We start from the raw sequence: 20319 nt of genomic DNA on the forward strand, positions 1-20319 counted from the left end.
GGTGTATTTCTGGTAGACTTTTGGCAGAGCCTATTATCGAGTCTAAATTTATAGTCACACACGCAAACTTAAAAATCTCGTCTATTGAAATGTTGACCTTCAAAAGGAAAGTTGTTAAAGAAATGAAGATGGCTAGAAAGCCTAGAACAAACCCAAGGAAAAGTAGATGGTGGGCTTATATTAAAAATATATTGGGCCCAAACCTACAAAACCAGAATTCTAAAAAGCAGAAAATCCAAGTTTGATCGGCCTCGAATTACATTTTCTGGCAAAACCCTAACAATTGCAGAGGTAAAATCGCTAATTTTCCATTCAATTGTATATCACTTGGTTTGTAGTTCGTACAAAGCAAGAGTTGATAAGTGGGCTTTAAGTGTAACTCCATTGACTCCAAGTTCAAGTGTGCAACTAATATATATCTTCAAACAAATTCCACGGTTAAGTGTTCGGACAGAGAGTAATTCTAGAGGACAAATCGGAGGGAAAAAGTAATTTGAGATGACACCTTTTTTTTTTAATCACTCACAAAGACGGGGTAGATGAAAGGTCAAGTATGCCCTTGATGTGAAATTAAAAACGGCTCGGATAGATAAAATATCAAATATACTCCTGATACGAAATAATAAACGGCCCAGCCTAACCAAAACAACTCGGTGTATATAGTATTATGAACAATCAATGTTCATATATTAACATGAGCTATGAACACTCATTGTTCATATAAACAATCATTGTTGATTGGTGATACCTATTTGGGGTATGAACAATCACTGTTCATACCTCAACATAATATATGATCAGTAAAAACACATATTAGAGTATGAGCAATCATTGTTTATACCTCAACATGAGTTATGAACAATTATTGTTCATACCTATTTGGGTATGAATATTGATTGTTCATACATCAACATGAACTATGAACAATTACTGTTCATACATCAATATGAACTATGAACAATCATTGTTCATACCTATTGTAAGTACCCTCCGTTCTACACTACAGTGCATCTGTGCATGTGTCCACATACCAGGTTGTCCTCCCACAACTCGTCCCATATCATCAGGTCGAACCCACGACCTAACACTCAGGTCACCCACAGTATCAGTTACAGCCAGTTATGGAAGCAAATCAACTAGCGCAATCTTAGAGCTCAATCAACGCCACAATTAAGGAGATATTAACTTAGTAACAGCAGAGTAATGGCGAATCATCAAGATAACACACAAGGTGGATCTACACTTCATAACGGTCCAAAGCAAATATGGAAGGTCAACTCAAACATCTATAAATAGAGAAAGATGAACTACGTAAAGCTTGATTCAAGTTTACCCCAAGAAACTTGATACATAGGCAACTCTTATCCCAAGAAGAGTGCAGCCATTCCCTATCAACCAAATCATCAGGTCATTGTCCAATAAACACTAACATCTACATTGGCGCCGTCTGCAGATTCGTTCTCTTGAGAAAAGACACATACCATTTTCTCAAGCCCACGAAGCTGGTCACAAACAAGCTACTATGGAAGCACAATTACAAGCATTAGCAGATCAGATGAAGACGCTTCAAGAGTCGTTCGTATTACTTCAACAAGAGAACCAGACAATGCGCAAACACACCACCTCAAACACTAACAACGACCCTCCAGATGCAGTGGAGAACAATGTCGTTACAGCCCTCACCAACACCACCAATCAAAGGCTGGAAGACTTCGCGCAAAGATTGGAGAAGGTGAATGACAAGGACAGCGCACTCCAAATCACCCAGAAAATACTCCACACGTACAAGGCGTCACCATTCACAACAGAAATCAGTCACAAGCAGCCATCTTCAGAGTTCATCCAACCAATGTTCCCGTTGTACAACGGTAGCTCGTGTCCAGGCCAGCACATAGCTCGTTTCAACCAGACTCTCGCACTCTATAGCATACAGCACGCCAGAATACGACTACCTAAAGTGCAAACTCTTTCCAGCCAGCCTGAAGGACGGAGCCATAGATTGGTTCTACACACTCCCACAGCAGAGTAATGTCGAATCATCAAGATAGCACACACGATGGATCTACACTTTATAATGGTCTAAAGCAAATATGGAAGGTCAGCTCAAACATCTATAAATAGAGAGAGATGAACTACGTAAGACTTGATTCAAGTTTACCCCAAGAAACTTGATATGTAGGCAACTCTTATTCCAAGAAGAGTGCATCCATTCCCTATCAACCAAATCATCAGGTCGTTGTCCAGTAAACACTAACATCTACACCTATTTGGGGTATGAATAATCAATGTTCATATGAACAATTATTGTTCATACCTATTTGGGGTATGAACAAACAACGTCCATACCTCAACATAATGTATGATCAATAAGAACACTTATTGCAATATGAGCAATCACTGTTCATACATCAACATGAGCTATGAACAATCACTGTTCATACTTATTTGGGGTATGAACAATCAATATTCATACTTAAACATAATGTATGATAATTAAGAACACTTATTGGAGTATGAACAATTATTGTTCATACCTATTTGGGGTATGAACAATAATTGTTCTTATTGTTGATACTTATTTGGGGTATGATCAATAATTATTCTTATTGTTGATACCTATTTGGGTATGAACAATAATTATTCTTATTGTTGATACCTATTTGGGGTATAAACAATCACTGTTCATACCTTAACATAATGTATGATCAGTAAGAACACCTATTGGAGTATGAACATTGTTTATACCTCAATATGAGTTATAAACAATCATTGTTCATACATCAATATATTGTATAAGGTACGTTCACCTATTTCATATATTAGCATAAGGTACGAACACTCATTGTTCATAGCAAAACGACAGAAAGGGTAAAATCAAAAAATATTTATTTCAGATCCGGGCCAGTTGTCCTTGAGGATTATTTTCACTCGAAAATTGGTTTTCCAGGTTATTTTCACCTGAAATTTGTTTTTGTGAGTGATTATAAAAATACCATATCCTCTAGAGTTGTTTTGAATCAAAATTGGCCTTTGGGACCAATTTCTTATAAGTTCGGACCCGAGTGGACGGAGAATGTTCATTTTAGACCTACATAATCACTAATGCTACATGATAAGCACCAAAAACTGTAATATTAAACCCCATTGAGACATATAAATTTGGTTAATTATGTGTTTAATAATCATGAAATAAGTATATTTTCATACTTTTGCAGGTCTTCGCAATAAATATGAAAATATTGGTTAAATCTGCGTTAAAGCACGGGAAACGATGTATATATGAATTCTTCCAAATCAGCCATGTGAAGCTAAATAAAGGCGGATCAAAACCAGGGACTCAAACATGATAGAATCAAGTCAGAACGGGACTATGTAAAGGAAAACGTAAACTTTCGGAGCTCATATCTCGTTAACCTAGACTCTGATTTCGGCAAGTAAGCTACCCAGATGATCAGCATGACTAGCTCTACCTTAGGCCAGAAATTGCAGAAATCGACGTCTGGACCCATCAATAGACATAGCGCATGTACCCACTTTTCGTGCCCACAAGAAGAGATGAGTCATCAATCATAGAGCATGTCAAGATAAAAGTGCCAAATTATTGGTGCAAAGTTGACACCTTGCATGTAATTAATAAAATTAGGTGTTAATAGTGAAAAAAAAACAAGATGTCACTTTGTTTTAATGTGGTGGATAAAAGTGAATTAAATGTGTGTATGTGTTTTCACGTGGGATGAGAGGGAGAATTCTAGAAATGAAGAAAAAAACAAAACAAGGGGGGATCCACTTCATTTACTCCATTGACTTCTTTTCTTTTATCATGCATTTTTTTTGTTTTAGCTCCTTAGGAGGAGAAGCAAGTTTAGTTTTTAAGTTTTAGTTTTAGTTTAGAGTTTTTATGAAAAAACTTGTAATAGTTTTAATGGTAGAAACTTTTGTGTTCTTGTTCTAAATAAAATCTAAACTTCTTAATGCAAGTGAGTTCTTTTATTCTTCTTCTTCTTCTTCTTTCTCATTTACATATCTATTTGCTTCTTTCATTTATATCCCTAGGATCATGAGCTAAAACCTTCCCTTTGTGGGGGGTTAATGATGCTCATGTGAGGGATAACCTTTGTGATGTGATTTTAGTAAGTTGTTTAGGAAGAACAACTAGACCTACATCCTATCCCAAAATGGTAGTTGGTGTAGAGTCTAATTAGGAATCAAGGTGATGATCTTAGAGATAAATCATTGTTTTGGTTCTACATGCTAGCAATATGATCTTAGAGATGAGTCATAGTGTTAAGGATCAAGTTAATCTTTATTAGGACTTGTCTATGAGTTCTAAGAAGGTTAAGATGCAAGAACCTAAAATCATATAATAGAGGTTATCTTCACATGAGGAGAACTAACTCTCCACACCTATCTAGAAGTAAATTTTTATCTTTGTTTTAGTTGCATGTTTACGTAACTTAAAGCTTTCAGTTTTTTTTTGCATTAAAAGAAACCAAGTAGTTAGTATCAATTCAACCATAGCTTAAAACTTACTCACTAGTTTCCTAAAATAGCAAAAATAAGTTGTAAGTTATCTTAGACTTAGGATGGTTCGAAATCCCTACTCAAAGCTATACACACGAATATCGTGAGTAAGGAAAAATATTTGTATTCGCACTTTGTCAAATTAGAGAAACAAATCTCTAACTTACGCAAAAGATGAACATCAAAATGGTGTCACTGCCATCCTAAGGACCAAAAGACCTTCCATTACAGCAAGCTGGAATTGCTCCAAGGGGAAACCCCCACTCTCATTCCTATCCATCGTTTTTTCGTTTTCATCGTTTTTTTTTTAAAAAAAAATTTCCCGCGTTTCGCTACTGATCCATGTGTGAACTTTTGGTTGCACTTACAGGAACAAAAAGTTGGGACCTGGAACATAATCTATACACTAAAATAATATTGTTGTGAAAATTTGGGCTGACTGCAGAAGAATCCTGCGTGTGCGCGATACTAGACACGCGTCCGTTGGTTGAACTCGCGTGCACTGGTGTTAAGTCTCTGTTGGTACTCCTGTTTCATCTCCAACATCCACTGTGAAATCTTGTTTCATTACCAGGCCTAACTCTCTGGACCTGTAACAAATACTTCAAATATCTTCTGGGATTAAGGACGTCGACGGGTTGAAACGTCTGTTTCATTTCTTTGGTAGACTTGCGAGACGCTACAAGTTCCAAAATTTATACTATTTTTGCATGAATACCATGTATGTAGTTATTATGTACTAGTTTATGGATTATTATTTACGTATTAGGCTAGAAATATGCATGAATCATGTTAATACGCCTATAAATATATATATGCGATTAAGTGGGTATGAATTGCATATTAATATATATATATATACATACATACAAATGGTACTGTTTTGCATGGCTATCTCTATCTATACGTATAAGTGTCTATTGTTGCATGTTTAGTATTTCTCTACATATAAGTACACGATCTTGTTTAATAAGTCGATTTTGTCAAGAAAGAGGAGAACATTCCAACGAGGGTTAAAATCTGAGTTGGGTAAGTTGTTTCTAAACCCTACGGGGTGAAACTGCTCTCTATATGACACTCGCAATCTCAATGAGTATTGACGAAATCGAATTATTATGCAATACAAGAGTCGTATTTTAGTTTAGGTATAATATGTTGCATATTTAGTTTACGTTTTTGCATTGTCGTATCTATCCACGTACGTATAGTATCTTCGCATGCTAATGTATCGAGATACGTATGAGTGATTACAATTTGCCTGTTATTGTAGATATACATATACGAAATATATATCTACCTATTTGTCTACATATACGTATTACTGATGTGTATTTGCCTGTACGTATCGAAGTATTTATTGATGATACAACCTTGTCTATTCGTATTAATATACATATGAGTAGAGTATCTTCATATGCTACTGCATCTAGTATTGTATGAGTAGGGCGTATTTGCATGCTTGTACTTTCTCCTTTGCATAAATCTTTAAAAAAAAAACAAAAAAACAAAAAAAAAAAATAATAATAATAATTAGGACCTTGCATAAATTTTAATCCCATAAATCTTAATCATATTCCAACAGTGAATAGGAAACTTGAAAGATTGAGGTTACTTAATTAGAATCGTGCTTACACGGCAAGCCTCCCTCTTATCTCTCTTGTGACCTGGCTGTTGGTTTATGCACACGTATTCCTAGCTTCACTGCTACGTTAGTAGCAGCCTAAGCCTACGTTGTTCCACTCTAATGCTTGAAGATAATTATAAAATTCAAGAAATAATAAGTTCCTTCTGTCAATTAGATCTAATTTTATGCTTGCATGAGATTAAGGTCTGGTTATACTAAACAATTTGAACATACTTATCGTAGGAGAAAATACGATAAGCATTTGCGTAAGTTTTCACCTCCACAAAGTTCTTAATCTATTAATCCAAATCAAAAAGATTCGTCACCATTCCCATCATTCATTATGGCTGACGAAAATTCACTAGCTGAGAAACCCCTTTCGGACTTCTATACAACATTACAGGAAGGACCTTCTTCCTGCATCAAACTCGAGGACATTATCGGTGATTTTCGAATTCCGCCAAACATTTTTAGTTTTTTACCTGTGTATCATGATTTGGATCATGAAAAACCATACAACCATCTTCGTAGGATTCAGCAAGTGGCCACAACATTTCACCATCCAGCTGTCTCTAAGGAACAACTCTTGATGCGGCTGTTTCCATTCACTTTAGCGGAAAAAGCGTCAATTTGGCTAGCAGGATAACAACCACAATCCATAGACACATGGAATAAACTTGTTCAAGCCTTCATGCTTCAATTTTATACTCAGAAGAAAACTACTGAAATGTTTCAGAAAATTTAATTCTTTCATCAAAATCCTCATGAATCCTTTACGAAAGCATGTAGTCGCTTTACTGATCTTCTTTTAGAATGTCCTCATCACCAACTAGACAAAGTTGTCCTTATTCGTTCATTCTTTAATGAACTTTCTAATCATCAAAAAGAAACTCTTGCTATAATGAACGGCAGTTGCTTCATGGACAAAGGAGCTACTGAAGCATATACTTTTCTAGAAAAACAAGCGAAAAAAGGTACACATTGGGGTAACACTGATTCTTCTAGGTCATCTAAGGACACTATTACAAAAGCTACGTCTATTTTTTAAGTAAAACCCGATCCTGAATTTAAAAATTTGATAGAATCCCTCACTAAAAAAGTAGATGCCCTTACAGTTAAAGTAAACGATCAACTCCTAAAACAGGTCATGAATGTTGACACATCCCCATGTGTTCTTTGTCTTAGTCCTGAATATCCTGATGCTTATTGTCCCTTGTTATATGCCTCCCCTTCTCAACCATCAGAAGAGGCATGTGCATTCAACATTCCTAATGCACCTTGGCGACAACATCCGAATTTCGCTTGGCGCCCACCTCCACCACAGATGCCTCCTCCAGGTTTCACTAATCCACTTGTTCGACCACCCAATAACTTTATTCCATACCGCCAAGGAAATAATCAGCAATACCAACAAAGTCAAAATCAATTTCAAAATAATTCCAATGCTAACTATCAAACCAACCGCACCCTTGTTCTAGCCAATCCAAATCCCAGCTATAATCAATAACTTCTCAGCAATAATCGTGAACTAGTACCTGTTGTACAACTTGTACCACTCGTCAAGGATAGGACAAACGAGATGTTCTTAGCTTACATGAACCAACAATCTCAAATTTTAACGTCTATCCAACAATCACTTCAACAATTGGCGCAAGAAAAGAGTTAGAAAGGCATGTTTCCTGGACAAGCAATTCCAAACCCTAAGCCAGCAAACACTGCCTTTGAACTCACCAATGCACCTGGTACAAGTACTCCAAACCAAGGTGAAGTACACGCAATCACTACTCTTCGATCTGGCAAAATTGTTGACAATCAAATACATATGTCAGATGATCAACCAAAGGTATCCGAAGGTTCCAATGAATCTATTTCCAATAATAAACCTACGGAGGATTCACCAAATCCAACAAAGTCAACATCTCAAAAATTAGGAAACGAGCAAGCGGGCCCCTATACCAAATTCCGGCCTAAGGCACCGTTTCCTGCACGCTTGGCAAAGAATAAACCTAATGAGAATTTTGATGAAATTAGAGAAACTTTTCAGAATTTGACAATCAACTTACCTTTTCTCGATGCCCTAAAGCTATTGCCAAAACATGCAAAATTTCTGAAAGATATGTGCACCACAAAAAGGAGAACTAATATTCCTCAACAAGCATTCCTCACCAAACAGTTTCCATCCATCACCGAACACAATGGTATAGTCAAATACAAGGACCCTGGTCGACTAACAGTTCTATGCACCTTAGGTGAAAAATATACGGCTACTGTGCTACTAGACCTAGGAGCTAGTGTGAACTTACTTCTATATTACTTATTTAAACAACTAGGTCTTCATGAGCTTAAACCTACCACTATGACTCTACAGTTAGCCGATCATTCCATTAAGTATCCAAAAGGAATTGTGGAAAACGTCCTTGTAAAAGTCCAAGAATTTTACTATCCTATAGACTTTGTTATTTTGGATACAGAAGTTGCATGTGATTCCATTCCTATCATCTTAGGACGTCCGTTCCTAGAAACTACTAATGCTCTCATTAACTGTAGGGATGGTTCCATGACCATGTCCTTCGGAAATCTTTCGGTCGAGGTGAATGTGTTCAAGTTGATGAAACAAATTCGAGCGACATTGAGTGAAGAACAGCGGGGTTTAAACATTAAGCAAAAGTATTTATCAAATTCTTTTCCTGAAGATGAAGTATACCAATTTCTTTCCTTTAGCGATTCTGAATTTGAGGACGATGATTATACACAAGAAGTAAACGAGTTATTAGAGTTAATACCACTATTTGACCCTACGACCGTGATGCCCAGTGACTTGGATGAACATCAATCTGTTTACTCCATGGAAGACGACTTTCCTCAAGAATCATTAATACCCACTCCACCCACCCCTGACTTAAAACCCCTTCCTTCGGATTTAAAATACATACATCTTGATCCAGATGGTAGTCATCCAATTATCATATCATCACAATTGACTGACGATCAAGAATCTCATTTAATAGATATCATTCAACAACACCGTTCTGCTATTGGATGGTCCCTTGATGACATTAAAGGCATTAACCCTACTGTGTGCACCCATCGCATACACCTTGAAGAAAATGCTAAGACGTCGCGTGAACCGCAGCATCGTCTAAACCCAACCATAAAATATGTGGTACGGGAGGAAGTTCTAAGATTCCTCGATGCGGGTATTATTTACCCTATCTCCGATAGTGTTTGGGTGAGTCCAGTACACGTTGTTCCAAAGAAATCTGACATTACAGTTGTGCGCAATAATAAAGATGAATGCATCTCCACTCGTATTCCAGTGAAATGGCGAATATGCATTGACTATCACAAACTTAATGCAGTCACTCATAAGGATCACTTTCCACTGCCCTTCATCGATCAGATGCTTGAACGGTTAGCCGGTCATGCATACTACTATTTTCTTGATGGTTATTCAGGATATTTTCAGATGGTCATAAATCCTGCTGATCAAGAAAAGACTACGTTCACCTGTCTTTTTGGTACATTTGCTTATAAATGAATGTCTTTCGGCCTTTGCAATGCACCTGGTACTTTCTAACGCTGCATGCTTCATATTTTCAGTGATATGGTTGAACATTTTATGGAAGTATTCATGGACGACTTCTCAATATATGGTGATTCTTTCAATAGTCGCTAACAAATCACTGAAAAGGTTTTCACACGTTGTGAAGAGAAAAACCTCGTTCTTAATTGGGAAAAATGTCATTTTATGGTTACAAAAGGAATAGTTCTAGGACATATTGTTTCAAAGGACAGAATCAAAGTCGATAAAGCTAAGATTGAAAAAATTGCTTCACTTCCTATACCAAAAACAGTTCGCAACATTCGTGCATTTTTAGGACACGCAGGTTTCTATAGGAGATTTATTCAAGATTTCTCAAAGGTTGCTCGACCTTTAACCAATCTCCTGCTTAAAGATGCCGCTTTTGACTTCACTTTCAATTGCAAACAAGCTTTTGAGACCTTAAAATCCGCCCTAACTACCGCTCCCATAATTCAACCACCTGATTGGTCTAAACCTTTTGAATTAATGTGTGACGCAAGCGACTATACTATTGGAGCTGTACTAGGACAACGCCGAGAAGATAAGCCAATTGTCATTTACTATGCGAGTAAAACTCTTAATGAAGCTCAACGTAACTATACCACCACTGAGAAAGAGTTTCTCGCTGTTGTATATGCCTAGTGGGTTCTTCCACAATTGTCTACACCGACCATGCGGTGCTTCATTACCTACTAGCAAAAAAAGATGCAAAACAGAGGTTGATCCGCTGGATTCTCCTCTTGCAAGAATTTACTCTAGAAATTAGAGATAAAAAAGGTTGCAAAAATGTGGTTGCATACCATTTATCACGACTCGTCAGTGAGGTCGATAATGATACAGAACCCATATGTGATTCCTTTCCTGATGAACACTTGTATTCTGTTTTTTCATCCCCTTGGTATGCTGACATAGTAAATTACTTAGTTACCGAGGAAGTCCCTTCATCTTGGTCTCGTAATGACCGAAAAAAGTTCTTATCCAGTGTGGCTACCTCTTCAAGTATTGTTCAGACCAACTTATTCGTCGTTGCATTCCCGACTGGGAACACAATGACATGTTATTCTTCTGCCATGAACAATCTTGTGGTGGTCATTTCAGTAGAAAGAAAACAGCGGCTAAGGTTCTACAATGTGGATTTTATTGGCCAACACTGTTTCGAGATGCACATGAGCATTGCAAAGCATGCAACCGCTGCCAGCAGCTAGGACGCATTACTCAACGCAATATGATGCCCTTAAATCCCATTTTAATTGTGGAAATCTTTGATATATGGGGCTTCGACTTCATGGGTCCCTTTCCAAATTCTCATGGCTTCGTATACATAATGGTAGCCGTTGACTACGTGTCCAAATGGATTGAGGCTTTGGCATGTCATTCTAATGATCATAAAACGGTCGTTCTATTCGTAGAGGAAAATATTTTCTCACGATTTGGTGTTCCCAAAGCTATAATTAGTGATGGGGGAAAACATTTCTGTAATAAAAATTTTGAATCATTAGTAAAGAAATATGGAGTCACGCACAAAGTGGCAACTCCGTATCATCCTCAGATCAGTGGCCAAGTAGAAGTCTCTAATAGAGAGATCAAATCTATTTTGGAAAAAACTGTTAATCCATCTAAAAAAGACTGGTCTCTAAGATTATCTGATGCCTTATGGGCATATAGAACAACTTTTAAGACACCTATAGGGATGTCTCCTTATCGCCTCGTTTTTAGAAAACCTTGTCATCTGCCGGTTGAACTTGAGCATCGTGCTCTATGGGCCATCAAAAGCCTCAATTATAATAACAATGCGGTAGGCGAGAAGCGAAAATTGTAGTTAAATGAGCTCGAGGAAATTCGGAGCGATGCCTATGATCTCTCGAAGTCCTATAAAGATAACATGAAAAGAGTGCATGACAAGCACATATTGAGAAAAGATTTCAAAGTTGGTCAAAAAGTTTTATTGTACAACTCGAGATTACACATTTTTCTAGGAAAATTAAAAACTAGATGGTCTGGTCCTTTCACTGTCTTTGCTGTCACCCCTTATGGGGCTATATCTTTGAAAAATTTAAACGATAACAGCGAATTTTAAGTAAATGGCCAACGTCTAAAACATTATCATGAGTTGCGTTCTCCAGATGTCGAAAAGACTCTTCTCCAAGATCCACTCTACCAGACTAATAGATTCGCTGGTGTACTTCCTTCTATGTGATTTAAATAGGGAAAGTACGTCATTAGGGTAGCCGGGCCCTCTTCTATTTTCTTTTCTAAAAATCCCTAGAGTGTGTGGTTGCAAGCGCCAAAACCTTAGTTCACAAAAACTCTAATCAGAACTGAGTATAAATGTCTTCTGTTAATCGAGCAAACGTGCCTTCTGGTAAACAATGGGTACCCAAAATTTCCCCTCCTTCCTTCTCTTCCCTTTTTTATTCCCTTTCTCGCGAACTTCAGCTAATCATTTGGTGTAAGTCTCACCCATCTCGAATAGGTAATGGTCGTAGTACTTTTGCTCGAAAGCGACGTGCACGAAGGATGGGGTGGTGTATGAATTGTCAAACACTTTTCTGTCCAAGTCTTGAATTACTATCCGATATGAGCTGGAGCCGGTATAAAGTATATTATTGTCTGACACCAGCTCAGCAGGACAAACTTCGTCGTCGTCCCGTTGCTCCCACAGGTTGGGATTTGTCTTGAGGATATGACGTTAAAAGACTCACATTCTTCTTGAGGATCTGACGTTAAAAGACTCAAAATGTATATACTCATGTCTTTTATTTTCACCTTTGCACTAAGTGTTGTGCACAAAGAGAGTCGTGATATGCAACATTGGATGGTCCCTCGTTCGCACGGGCAATGGATTTCACTAGGCCAACCCCGAATAGTTTTCTATTTGATGATAGTTCGGGGCGGTTTGAGGCTATACCATATGTACTAAGAGTAATATTATTATTAGACCATTGCACATTGGTCAGGGATGGAACCATCCTGAACCCTAGGCCCCTAAAACAAAAAGGTTAAGCCACAATCGATTTGGATTGGGTTAAGCCCCTGCCGAGACATGACGGTTGCCCGATTTTACAAGATAATGGTTTTCTTCTTGAAGTCCGAGGTTATTGACACGTTCATCTCCCATTGTAAATTTGTAAAGTTCTTTTATTTAAAAAAAAAAAAAAAAAAAAAAAAAAAAAGGGTTCTGTTTTTACAAATTCAACCCCCCAACAATAAAACTAAAAATAAAAAAGGATTGGATGTGCCTTAGCCATATTCAATTGGATAACATTTTTAATGCCGATCGTTTTGACATCTCGCTCGTTCAATTTGGAGTTAAAACGAATCGAAATTCTGAGTTTGAAATTTCGAGACATTTCGGGACATAAGGGTAATTTCTGAAAATCATTTGGGCTTGGGCCAAAAATTAGAACCCGACCAACCCACGCGTCCGGTCACAAAACCCAGCACGCGAGGCAATCCATGCGTCAACCTCTCCCATTTCTTCCCCCCGAAATTCCAGATCTTGCTCCCACTCACACAACCCTCGCGCACGCGGTATCCCAGGTCTAAAATCGACCAGCGCACGCGGCCAATTCACCACCGATTCGACCAATTTTTTAACAGCACCATCCCCTCACTTAGCGAAACCAATATAGGCCCTCAGAAATTCATTTCGATCACTCTATGTCTGGAAATCGAAGAATCACAGTTGAGCAAAATTTTACAAATCTCTATAATTCTGAAATGTTCCATCCCTTTTTCGATGAGTAAATTGCTAGTAGAGAGTGGGAATACCTTTTGCATCAAATTCCAGCTTATTACTCTGAAGATTTAGTGTTGAAGTTCTATAACAATGGAGGTTTTCGGGGGAATGAGTATTGGATTACGGCGGATAGGTTGGAACGTGAACTCACGTTGGAATTGATATCGACTACGACGAATATTCCAATCAACTCCGATAGTCCGACACTGCTGATATCGGAGTATCCGAATACAATGGAGTTGATGTTTGACACGTTTCTCGAGGGTGAATACAATGATGGCTCGAGATGCTTGTATCAACATTCCCTCCGACGGAACCAACTGGCAGTCACGCAATGGCTGGCCTACAATGTCATCGGTACATCGAAGACTTCTGACGTCAACAAGACGTTCTTGCATCTACTCTAGATACTTCAGGAGAAGAAGGAAACTTTCTACATGGTCCATTTCCCTGGCCATGTACTTACGACTGCTTCTAACAGGTCAGCTCCTCTTGCTGTACTTGTTACACAAATTATGATAAATTTAGGGTTCCAGTCCGCTAGTCCATTAATTCAAACAAGGTCTTTCAAAAAATTTGCGATTTTCGAGACTTGTGTCATGGACCACTGGGAACCTATAGCAAGAGATGATATTGAGCATGATAATGTACCACCTCCTCCTCCTTCACCACCCAACTGTTTTAATGAGGATACCATGCACCGAATCAGTACTCCCATGGAAGCTTTGAGACACATAAACTCGGGAATGCGTAGCATGTTTGTCCGCCAGGATAAGTTTCAGTAGGAATTACGTGATCGTCAGGGCCATTTCCACCGCATGATGATGGCTAATCAGCAACAGTTTCAAGAACAAGTGGTTAGGTCTTTGGCAACCATATAGGAACAACTATCTCAACCAGGAGTTCGCAGTACTTGTCGTCGTTGGAACCCTGGTTCATCATCAGCTAACCCTGAGGATTCACAGTAGCAGCTTGTTCCTCTTAGTCTAAAAAATGACTCTGTCATTTATTTCCCTTATGCACTGTATTTTTATTTTTCTAGTGATGAAAAATGATATATCGTTTTATTTCTCATAATTTTGTATCTCCATCCGGTTTGAATGAGAAATTATTTATGTTATGCGATTATTGTCTTTCCTAAAATGGTAGTTTGTTCCTTGATGCACTGGGCCTACTCTCTAAGCCCAACGGTCAATACCTAATGGACTGATCCAAACGGTCAGATACCCAATTATCAGATACACAACGGTCATATTTTCCATTATAAATCCAACTCTCCTCTTCAACCTTAACTCACCCCCTTCTCTCACTCTCCTCAAATTCATCTTCACAAATTCTCATTTTCTTCAACATAATGAATCCAATCAAGCAATTGGAAATGGACCAACACGAATGGGCTATCACATTATTCTTAATAACAGTGTTTATCATTGTTCTATTGTCGCTCATGCATAACATGCTCCAAAATATCTAGATCTATGTAACCGACATTTCTCTTTCCCTATGTCGTTTTGTATATTAGTATGGTGTGTTAAATAATTCTCACACATTTGTACGGTTTACGTATTAAATGGAGAAATTCCTTATTTTATATTTGTGTATATTAACTCACTAAAATAATTCAATCTCAACTCATGGTGTTCATAGAAGATCGCACACGCTACACGATACGCCTAAAACCCATCGAGCACGCTGCTCGATTATTCTTTTAATCTTCCATTATTGAGGTATGATCAACAATTCAAAAATTATATGTAGGTCTAACAACACTGTGAAACCTTCATCCGTATTTTCTAACAATGAAACATCTCATTAATTGTTTTTGGAAATCTAGCATGAAAAGACTTACTATGGATACCCATATTTGTTGTTCATAAAGGTATGTGTCAAAACAACACATGAGTCACTTGTGTTTTCACATAGTAATTCCGGATTTAACTACACTTGGAATCCGGATTGGTACAGACTCATAGATTGGCTATAAATCTCTTCTTTTCAGCCATTCTCATTTCAAGCATTCTTCACTATCCTTCCCTCCGTAATACTTCCAAATGGATTAACCAAGAAAAATAATGCCTGAGAAAGACTACCTGAAAATGTTTGATGATGGCCGGTTTTCTCCTTATTTTGACACAGAAATTGTACGTCGAGGATGGATGTCTCTTCTATATCATTCAGCAGCTGGTTATTCCCGAGAATTGGTTTTGATGTTCTACCAATTTAGCGGTCCTGAAGGTAGAAAATTCTATTTCAATGCCTATGGACAACGATTTGAATTGACTAGGGAAATTATCTCCGACATACTTCAAATTCCAATGAATACACAAGAGTTCATTTTTCCAGAGTCAACATTTGATTCCGTCAAAACTTTACTACGAGCTATCGTATCTCGTGGCGAAGTCGGAAATATACATCACGTTGTTCTTCAATGCTCTTAGAAACAAAATCAACGAGTTGTGCTCCACTGGTTGGGACACAATGTGGTAGGTACATCACACCAATCAGAAGTCACAAAGCCTAAACTTCACCTACTTTGGATTTTGCATACTCAAAGGGATGATTTTTGTCTAATCCAACATCTCTGGAACGCGATCACCAGGAAAACGAGAAGGTTAGCACCTCTACCTACTTTAGTCACGAAAATTATGATGTGTTAGGGTTATCCAGTAATTTCTCTAGAGACACCCCTTCAAAGAGCAAATATTAGTGCACTCCACACAGACAACTCCGTTGGTTATTGGACTCCTGATAGTCTGACAGATGAACAAAACGACCCAAGCTTAAACTCTGAACATTTCTTTGATGAACATGCTATGCTAAACATTTTTAATCCCATGGAAGGCATTCAATTTCTTCATCAAGGCATACGGGAACTACACGCTCGTCAGGAAATAATCATTAAAACTCTTAAGGATTTCCAAGAACGTCAAACAATGCATGATGTTGAACAGGATGAAATCTTGGAAAATCATTCTCAGTCTTTGCAATATCATGCTCTCCTAATGGAGAATCAAACTACACTCTCTGCCCGGCCGGGAACATTCGGATCAAATTTCGGCCAACAAATTGAAGAACTAAACAGTGTGGTGCACGATATGCGTCTCCAGAATCATCATAATAATCCATGATTTTCTTATTGAATAAAAATAAAATAATAATATTAAGTCAATAAATAAATAATCGAATATACCATTACATTTTTCGTCATATTATGAATTTTGTTGTTATCTTTGTGTCTTCTTTTGTAAGAAATGCCTACTAGAATTGTCATAATTCACGTTGTGACAAGAACAATTTTAACATGTGATTTTCAATATCATTACAGGAGGGTCTATTTTCTTCCATACTCATTTATCCATCCAGTTTGCCTTTATCTTTACCCATTTCCTTACTTCATCAAACATTGCATCTTCATCAAACATGACACCTTCGAAACTCATTCCTGAGCAATCCTTTCAGTCTATGATGGATTCCAATATTTATGGGCATATCTTCCGTGACTACATCACTAACATTGGGTGGTTTTCCCTAGTTCTTCAAACTGACCAAACTTATTCACCAAGTTTGGCTGCATGCTTTTATGCTAATATGGAAGACACACCAGCTTTCAACCATGTGCATGGCGTTTTTTTAGACGGGTTCACAATCATAGTTGGTGGCACACGTCATATTTTTTCTAAATAACAGCTTGCCCTAACTCTGGATCTTCCCTATCACGAACCAGCAGAAGCATGGTATTACAACTTCCATAATTCTCACATGTCCTTTCATTGGCCAGCTTTTCGCGCAGCATACTGTGATGGTCTTGAAATTAAACAAGTAGGAACTGGACCGATATAATGGCAAGCCATCACCATTCCCTTAGCAAGCATGACCATGAATATGGGGACTGCGATGTTGTTTATAATCCTGAACATCATGGGAGATTGGCATTTTTCTACAGCCAATGAGGCTGCCTGCATAGTATTCAATGCACTTGCTCAGTGTCATTCACTATTTGATATTTCAGGTCGTGTCATCTCCAATCTGAAGAACGCACGCACGATTCATGATCAGTATATACTATTGCCAGTAACTGCTTGCCGAATTATGCGGACACATTTCCCGCAGTTTCCAGCTACATTTCATGATTGGGTTAAGGTTGACTCTATGTGCCCGACAAACAAAATAATCCGCTCATTGAGGTTTCGGCAATGGAGACGTCCTGCTAGATACCTTATGCATGTTCGTTGTTACACGAACGACGAAAAATTGTTGGCACATTTGAACAACTCCAGAGAACAACGATGGGCAGAAATTTGGCAGCAAATTATCTTTTGGCGTGATGCTAAGGAAATGCATTTCATTCAAGAAGACGCCAGACCAGCAAGTCCTACTGGATGGTGACTTTGTAGGACATTGTACATATATCTAGCTATAAATAATAATGTTTCATGTGCTATTGTTTTTCATTGTTTCTTTTTGAATAATATATTATGTTCTCCAACCTTTCTGTTCCAGCAATCTAGCCCTAATTTTGATCAAGGTTCTCAGGTACTTTCTTTCTTTATCTATTGATACTTCGAGGACTAAGCATCATTCAGTTTGGGGGTGCTTTAAACCTGTAGCAAAAATTAGGTAAATTGTAGCATGTATATAGTTTTTATTTTCTTGTTAATAATTGTATTTAGTGGCAAAGTCTTGTTTCCTTTTTAATGATGGAAAATTGTCTAGAAATCTCACATTAGTACCCGAATTAGGATTTGTTTTTAAGAAACTTAAGATAATACGTATGCAATAGTTTATACATCTTTTCATGAACATTCATGCAGTGAGTATCATCGATTGTACATAGCAGTAAGTTTCTGGAAACCACGGTTAGTTACTTAAACGATCAATCCTGTGAGAATCTAACAAAAAAACCTCGATATGTGTGATATGTGAGTAATGACATAGAGGAGTAGTTTTTCCGAATAGAGAAAATCATGCGTCTACTTACTTGATCACCATCCGAACCCTAGGCGAGAATTTAGGCCATCTTTAGATCGACATAGCCAAAAATTCATACCTATTAAAAATTTAACCGCTAGTCAATCTACTAAACCTTTCATCAAATCTTTCATTTTCACCAAAAATCCCTTACCTGTTTAGTAACCCTAAATAAATTAAACCTACCCAAATGAGGAGTATGAGAAATAGAATGAAATGTAGAAAAATAAAGAGAAAGACTTGTCCCAAATAAAAGTCAGGTTACACCCGCTTTTATTCAAAACATCATCAAGATCCCGGGCTTAAGAACAAGGTTGGGAAACTCAGTTAGAAGCATGAAAGAAAACAAGGATTTGTCTAGTGTAAATATCTTGAAGACCCTATTCTCTCATACTCGTAAATTTTGATTATCCATTTCCATTTTCTTCTACACCATCACCTAAGCCCCATAATACCTAATAAAGACCTCTAGCTCAATTAGGAGTTGGAAGGTGTGAGAATAAGTAGTAGACGTGATTGATCGACTTCGGCTCCTCAGACTGTCATTGAGTATGTGAGGAAATGTGTGCCCACTGCACACTAGAGTTAGCAAAACCTAAGTGAAAAAATTATGAGCGAATTTGTGTTTAGACACACACATGTGAGAACCTATTTTAGTACGCTCTCCAAAGGATCCAGAAACGGCCCTGCTTGTACATTTCAATGAAGAGTTCACTGTATGTATGATCATATGTAGATGTTTTAATTATTGAATGCATATTAACTTGAGTTTCAAAGAAATCAATCCTCATTCCCTGCTAAGGAGATGTATGGATATCTGAGATTAATTTAGGAAACGAGTTTTTGTCATTGAGTCGTTGTAGTATAAATGAAGTTTGTGAGTATCTTATCTGGAAAACTTTCACGAGGCTATAACTCGTCCACTAGGGAATTCCTAGTGGTTTAAGGCCTTATTGTATATGGTCAATGCAACCGCACTCTGCGAAACGAGAATTAGTTAGGACTACACATTTTTGGCTACTTATCTGTTTTAATGTCTCTTCTTTGCTTGAGGACAAGCAAAGTGCTGTTTGGGGGTAGTGTGATAAGCACCCAAAACTGTAATATTAAACCCCATTGAGACATATAAATTTGGTTAATTATGTGTTTAATAATCATGAAATAAGTACATTTTCGTACTTTTGCAGGTCTTTACAGTAAACATGAAAATATTGGTTAAACCTGCGTTAAAGCACGGGGAACGATGTATATATGAATTCTTCCAAATCAGCCATGTGAAGCTAAACAAAAATGGATCAAAACCGGGGACTCAAACATGATAGAATCGAGTCAGAACGGGACTATGTAAAGGAAATCATAAACTTTCGGAGCTCATATCTCGTTAACCTGGACTCCGATTTCAACAAGTAAGCTGCCCAGATGATCAGCATGACTAGCTCTACCTTAGGCCAAAAATTGCAGAAATCGACGTCCGGACCCACCAATGGACATTGCGCATGGACCCACCTTTCGAGCCCACAAGAAGAGATGAGTCATCAATCATGGAGCATGTCAAGATAAAAGTGCCAAATTATTGGTGCAACGTTGACACCTTGCATGTAATTAATAAAATTAGGTGTTAATAGTGAAAAAAAAAACAATGTGTCACTTTGTTTTAATGTGGTGGATAAAAGTGAATTAAATGTGTGTGTGTGTGTGTTTTCACGTGGGATGAGAGGGAGAATTCTAGAAAGGAAGAAAAAAACAAAACAAGGGGGGATGCACTTCATTTACTCCCTTGACTTCTTTTCTTTTATCATGCATTTTTTTGTTTTAGCTCCTTAGGAAGAGAAGCAAGTTTAGTTTTTAAGTTTTAGTTTTAGTTTAGAGTTTTTATGAAAAAGC

This window comes from Coptis chinensis, chromosome 2 (assembly GCF_015680905.1).
Source record: "Coptis chinensis isolate HL-2020 chromosome 2, ASM1568090v1, whole genome shotgun sequence".
NCBI classification, from domain to species: Eukaryota; Viridiplantae; Streptophyta; class Magnoliopsida; order Ranunculales; family Ranunculaceae; genus Coptis; species Coptis chinensis.